The sequence below is a fragment of the Nannospalax galili genome, unplaced genomic scaffold, assembly GCF_000622305.1.
Source record: "Nannospalax galili isolate Female #2095 unplaced genomic scaffold, S.galili_v1.0 scaffold318, whole genome shotgun sequence".
Taxonomy (NCBI): domain Eukaryota; kingdom Metazoa; phylum Chordata; class Mammalia; order Rodentia; family Spalacidae; genus Nannospalax; species Nannospalax galili.
This window is the reverse complement of record NW_008341889.1, coordinates 2,812,873-2,818,918: the sequence shown is the minus strand read 5'-3', so window position 1 is coordinate 2,818,918 and position 6,046 is coordinate 2,812,873.

The following is a 6,046-nucleotide window of genomic DNA, read 5'->3' as shown; positions in this document are numbered from 1 at the left end:
TTTGAACTTTGTCCTGCCACTTTACTGATACTGTTGATCATTTCTAGAAGTTCCCTGGTAGAATTTTGGGGATCTCTTTGTATACCTGAAAATAGGAATAATCTGATGTATTTTTTCCTATTTTTATCCCTCTTATTTCTTTCTCTTAACACTGTAGCTAATGCTTCTGGCACTACACTGAAAAGAAATGGGGATTGTGGACAGCCCTGTGTCATTTATGTCTTAATGAGATTACTTCAAAAATTTTCTTTGATTCAGGATGATGTTTGCTATGGATTTGCTATATATAGCCTTTATTATTTTTATTATGTTGAGATATGCTCCCTCCAGCCCCATGCTTTCTAGGACTTTTTATGAAGGCATGTTGGATTTTGTTGAAGGCCTTTGTTGCATTTATTGAAATGATGATGTGACTTTTGTCTTAGTCTATTTATAATTACATTTGTTGACTTATGTATATTGAACATTCACTGTATCTTCAGGATAAAGCCAGTTTGATATAGTAGATGATCTTTTTAATATATGCTTGTATTTAGTTTGAGAGTAACTGATTGGCAATTTTTTCATCTGTGTTAATCAGGGATATTGGCTTATAGTTTTGACTTAATTTTGGATTAAAGTAATACTGTAATACATAGTAACACACAGAGGAGTTTGGAAGTTATCTTCTGCTTCAATTTTTTTGGGGGAGATTAATTTTTAGAAGCATTGGTTGTGGTTCTTCTTTGAAAGTCTGCTAAAATTGTACTGCGAATCCATGGGGACCTGTGCTTTGCTTAGTCAGAGGCTTTTCATTACTCTTTCAATCTCCTTATTTGTTGTGGGCCTGTTTAAATTGTTGAACTCTTCTTCGTTTAACTTTGGTGGTTTGGATGAATCTAGAAATTCTTCCATTTCTTTTATATTTCTAACATAATGGAGTATAGGTTAAGATTTCCTTGGCGTTCTGCTATAACATTTCCTGTTCATCTCTGATTCTGATTGGGTCTGCTCTTTCTTTCTTTTGGTTATTTATTTATTTATTTATTTATTTATTTATTTTGCTATTTTTGAGACAAGACAGGGTCTCTGTCTAGTGCTGGAACTCACTGTGTAGACCAGACTGGCCTCAGACTCACAGAGATCTGTCTTTGCCTCCTGAGTTCTGGGATTAAAGGTGTGTGCCACCACGTCCTGCTGAACCAGCTCTCAAAGTTGTTGATTGTTTTCATTTCATTCATTTCTGTTCTGATTTTTGTTACTTCTAGCAGTCTACTGGATTTGGGCTTGGTACATTCTTGTTTTCCAAATTCTTGAGTTATATCATTAAGTCATTTATTTGTGCTCCTTCTGATTTTTAATGTAGATATTTAGAGCTATGTGTTTTCCGTTAGGACTGCTTTTAAAAATGTGATCCAGAGGTTTTGTTGTGTTTTAATTTCATTTTTGGAATCTTTAAATTTCTTGATTTTTTTTGTCTTATTCATCATTCAGTAGTATGTTGTTTGTGTAATTTCCATGATTTCATGTAATTACTAGAGATTTGTTTTTTGTGTGTTGATTTTAAGTTTTATTCTGTTGTGGTGAGAAAGCATGGAGTTATTTCAGTGTTTCTATATTTTTTAAAATTTGTGTCCTAGTATGTGGTCTATTTTAGAGAAACTTCTATGGGCTGATGAGTAGAATGTATATTTTTGGATGTTTGGGTGGACTAATCTATGGATTAGATATGTGTTAGGTCCATTTGATGTATGAAGTCATTTAATTCTCATACATTTCTGTTCATTTTCTGCCCAGATGGCCTATCTGTTGGAGAAAGTGAGTATTGAGATCGCCTACTATAGCTGAGTTGGAGTTAGTGTGTGTTTTGAAGTCCTGCTTTATGGCTTTTAAAGAGAAATCAGCTGTTGTTTTGATTTTTTTTCCCTTATAAAATCTTTCAATCAGCTAATTATAGGAAGTACAGGATATGTTATAACAAGCCAGTTAGGGAGGAAGAGGCACCATTAGTGGACATTTTTTTTACAGAAAAATTCATTTTTAATACAATTGATACTAAGATGCACATGCATTTCTAATCTCTATATATCTGATTATTACTAGTCACAGTCGGTTACTTTCTGAGCTCCTTGGCATCTGACTATGGATATAAAGTCATTAGGTAGATTTCAATGGTAATGTTTTTCGTATCTACTAATTAACATGAAGCAACTTTTTATGCTTCGTCCTCAAATATAACTCTTTTTTGTTTGTTGATTTTTGTATTTCATATAGAACATTCTAAACAATATATTAAGGAGCAAATTTTTATGCTTTGAAGAATTATTTTTAATTTTTTAAATATTTATTTTTATGTGACTTGTGACTTTTGTCTTGTAGCTTTCAATATCCCTCCTTCATCCTGTATATTCATTGTTTTGACTGTAATATGCCATGGGGAATTTCTTTTCTGGTCCTATTTGGTATTCTGTATGCTTTTTAGCTATCTAGATATGTCTTTCCTTAATCTGGGGAGGTTTTTTTTTTCTATGATCCTGCTGAAGCTCCTGAATGGTCTATGCCATTGACATTGACTTCTTCCCGTTCTATGCCTATAATTTGTAGATTTGGACTTTTTGTGGTGTTCCATAATTCCTGCATATTCCTTTTGTGGTTTATTTATTCATTTTATTATCTATTTGTGTGCATGTGTGTGTGTGTGTGTGTGTGTGTGTGTGTGTGAAGGCCAGAAGACACTGTCAAATCATTTTAAGCTGGAGTCTTCAAATCCTCTATTGTCTCCATAATTTCAGCCAGCCATTTATTTGTTCTTTCTTGGACTTCAGTTAGGAGTTTCTGTCTTAAGTTCATTCAGTTGTTTGAGTCTGAATTCCTTGGATCACATTTAGAATTTTTCTGTTAACTTCTGTGTCCTCAATTTTGTCTAGGTAATTTCCATTGGAGAACATTTCTATGAAAACACTTCTATAGAACTGGTCATCTTTTGGGGGAGAGGAACATGCTCTCTTGCTTCTTAATATTGCTGGTTTTTTGCAATGGGACCTGGGCATGTGAATTTCTTTCCCTGTTTGGGTGCCTGATATGAGATTCTAGCCTGCCTATATTAAGTGGAAGTTTGGTTCTGTTATTGCTGCTGCCCAGACTTGGTTGCTTTCAGGTCAGAGTAAGCAGGTCAGTCCTTCAGATTCTCAATGATGATTTTTGGTTTGAGAAACACCAATTCACTCATAACTGGTATGACATGGAGGTTTTAATGATGAAGATCAGGTGAGTTTGCTTGCATATAGTCCAGGAGAGCCCCCTGATTCTTATCCCAGGTGGGCCTGGGTGTGTAATTACAACATGCTTGTTAGAGCAATGGGCAAGACAGAAACCCTGTAAAAGACTGGGAATGTAACTCCCTGCTGGGCCTGGGCCTGGAAGACAGCACAGGTCCAGGCACCCAAGTTCAATTCCGCAAGGGAGTCAAGGATGCTAATCCTGCTTCACCTAGGGCAAGAGAACTCACAGATACAGTTCCCACCTAAACCTGAAGGGATGGTATGAATGCACGTTACAGGGTTAGGGTCCTGGTTAGACTCAGAAAAAGAGTGTAGATGCAGTTCTTAGCTCGTCCTGGGCCTGAAAGGAATTCATTTATTTAGTGTGTATGTACATGTGGGTGTACATGTACACATGCACATAGCTGGTGGTCAGAGGATAGCCTGTGAGTACTGGTTCTCTCCTTCTACCATCTACATCACAAAGAGCAAGAATGTCTTAGATCTTGGCAGCAAACATCTTTACCCATGGAGCCATATAATCAGCTCAGCAACCTCAGTCTTATCCTACATAATGATGGCAAATTTACAGATGTTTTTGTCACTGCATGCTTGCTATTGGAGGAGTTTTAACTAAAAGGGCTGGATGGAGAATAGGGTCAAAAGCATGGTGTGCTGTTGGCCAGTCTGATTTATGTGCAACAACTATAATGGTATTTGAATGTGAGGTCCAGTATTCACCAGTGCTTGGTGCATGACACAATCTTATCATTAATAACAGTAAGATCTTCCCCTCAAAATGTGAATACTCGCCTGAAGTGTCAAAACAGCGGATAAAAAGATATATCTTCATGCCGCAGTTTCATGCCAGGTCATTTGTTAATTTAACACATGTACTGTGTGACACCTTTAAAGATCTGACAGAAGAATGTTGATCATGTGCCAGTTATCAGCAACCATTACTGAAACAAATTTCATTGATGAAATGCATCCCTTTTTGGAAAGGTGTCTGATAATTTTATAAAATTGTTTAAATGTCTTACTAGTTTCTCATTATGACAAGTACAGTAAAGGGTGTACATGTGTGGCATATATCATGAAATCTTTCATGTTTTTTAATAACAGCAGTTGCTTTCCTGGAGGAGGTTACATTAATTTGAACAGTATCTCTTATTTTCCAATAACCTTTTATATTGCAAAAAAAAATCTGCAACTTCATTTTCTTTCTCTATCTGGAAACCATAGAAACCAATGTGAAATTATAGCTAAGAAGTTCGTCACTGGGCTATCTCAAGATGATCTCCATGGAAACATTTCACATTTGTTTGAAATGAAAGATCCTCCAATCAGACATACAACCATAACTGATGAGTATCTGACAAATATAACAACAAAAAGAAAGAGGCATATGGATATTGTATTAGATAATATATATCGACGGGCCTTAAGACTACTTCATAAATAAGAACATTCAAGTAATAAATATTCCAGCTGCACAACTCAACATTCTTTCTATTCTTTGAATGCATTGTTCATGTTAGCTTTTGGCACCAAAGATAATTTAGTACAATAGTATTAACCTTGGATTCAGAAGATTTTGTGTTCAGAATCTTACTCAGCACCATAGCCGCCTGGCTTGCCTCTCCTTTTCTTGTGATAAAATAGAGAGACATAATACTCATTTTACAGAACATGCTTGAAGATTAAATGAGAGAAAGTAAATGCTTAATAAGCAATTGTAAATCTTTATCTGGTTAAAATGAATAGGTAATTTATGGTAATATTGACAATGAAAGGATCAGCCTGGTAATGAATGACTGTAACTAGTCAGATTGTTCTATAGGATAGAGACGTAGTGTAATACCACATTATCTAATCTCAAGAACTCTGTTCCTGGCTTAACCTTAATTATTTGAAGGCTTTCCTACTCAATGCTCACCTCATCTCTGAAAACTCACTTTTAAGAATGTCGTTCGGATCTTGAGTCACACGAATTGGGATATAGGGAGAAGCTTCATACTATATGAGGTTTGAGTAACACATATTTTGAAAAGTACACCTAAGATTATTCACATTTATATAGTTTTTGTAATGCACATACAAATGTATCTATTAATAGTCATTTGCCAAGACATACTTGATACATGTAATTGTATAATAGATGCATCACATAGCGTGTTGGGACATGCCTTTTGTGAGAGCAAAGTGAAACTGAAGCCGAAGGCTGTGGACTTACTGAGCAGAACAATAAGAGAGATTTTCTGCCCTATATGCAGGTTTCCTGTCTATTTTATTTTTATCTCTCTTCCTTCTGAACCTATCACTCAGTCTTAGTTTCTTAGTTTTCCCCCTCCACTCTCTTGCCTCTGTTTATCTTTTCCCTGTTTGTCTCTGCTTTTATCCCTGTATTAGTTACTTTTCTGTTGCTGTGATAAAATACCATGACCAGGGGAACTTACAGGAAGAAGACTTTATTCAGAGTTTACAGTTCCAGTTTCCAGAGGGATTAGAGTCCGTCATGGTGGGTAGGCATGGCAGCAGAGGCGGCTGGAGCAGGAGCAGAAAGCTAAGTGTTCACATCTTCCAGCAGGCACAAGAAGCCGAGAGTGATGGGAAATCTGGCAAGGCTTAAGAATTCTCATAGTCCATCCTCACTGATGCACTTCTACCAGCAAGGCCACACCCCCTAAAACATCTCAAAACAGTGCCACTAACTAGGGACAAAATGTCCAAATACTTGGCGCATATGGGGGAATTTTCATTCAAATTACCATAATCTCCAATCCCTATGATCAACTCCTATTAAA